Here is a 1,095-nt window from a genome sequence, read left to right as displayed (position 1 = left end):
AAACAATGGGTCGCGCAACATATAGAAAATAATGTTTCAATTATTTATTGCTTTGCTTAGTCTTTATGATGATTTTAAATTAGATTTTTCAAATTTTGAGTTGGCAACCGGCCTTTGCAATAACGATTCGGTCGAACATAGCAATGCAAAAGTACGTGGAAGAGGTGGATTTAATGCATTGATTAGCATTTCGTCATTTTATCAACAGATTTTATTCATAGCAGTAAGAAAGGAAACGTTGTGACAGGATTCGCGTTCTTTAATAGAACAAGTAGTGAAGATATTTGTTACTTGGAAAATCCAGCAAAAATTAGCCCACGACTTAGATTTACTTGAGGACGGATCAAAGGAATTGAAGGGCATTCAGGAAATCATTCGAGCTGCTGATTCAATGAATTTGTATATTAACGTAGATTGCAGTGGGAAGCCTGCAATGCGATAACTTTCTTTGCTGGTTATTTAGCTAAAAAATGTTTAAGTAAATGTTCCTGTCTTGAATGTAAAAAGCTTTTGATAAAAGATATCAATTCGTCAACTACAGATAATGAACAATATATTAAATACAGGGAGTATTCGCATTCCAATCCGGACACGCCAGAAATCATATACTTGACGAGACAAATAGAATTTTTCGCCAATGTAGTAAATTGGCAATTAGAAGCATCTGATATGTATCATGAAAGTGTATGGCATCAAAGAAAATTGTTGTTTAATTTAATAGAAATTGTTGAAACATAGACTCGTGAAAGATTCCCAGATGGGTTCGATCAAGACAACATATGTTATGAACGTAGAATGCATGCTCTAAAGTTTTTATTAAGTCAAAATTTTTGGTAAGACGCGCGAGCATAACAGCGTTACAAAACTGCTATATAGGAAAAATATTATTAGTAAAAACTAGGAATTAAAGAAAATTCCAAATGTCTAATCATACATTTATTTGTAGTTGAATTTTCTTAGTTTATTAGACATAAGACTTGAAAATAAGGCCAGTACTTCATTTAAAAAAAATTCCGATCTGGCTTCCTTATCGAATTATGGGTGACAAGTTGAAAAATAAATTTTATTCTTGGTTATTACACCGTTTATTAGCCG

The 1,095-nt window shown here is 32.3% G+C and overlaps 1 protein-coding gene across 1 annotated transcript in view; it reads left to right on the top strand.

The window, feature by feature from the left end:
• The window catches only part of LOC109543917 (acylamino-acid-releasing enzyme), a 6,028-nt gene that overhangs the window by 3,008 nt on the left and 1,925 nt on the right, over positions 1–1,095 (top strand).

This window comes from Dendroctonus ponderosae, unplaced genomic scaffold (genome assembly GCF_020466585.1).
Source record: "Dendroctonus ponderosae isolate FM_Combo_2020 unplaced genomic scaffold, Dpon_F_20191213v2 Dpon_F_20191213_7, whole genome shotgun sequence".
Lineage (NCBI taxonomy): Eukaryota > Metazoa > Arthropoda > Insecta > Coleoptera > Curculionidae > Dendroctonus > Dendroctonus ponderosae.
Note: the sequence above shows the minus strand (reverse complement) of the source record. Positions and strands in the feature narration are given on the sequence as shown.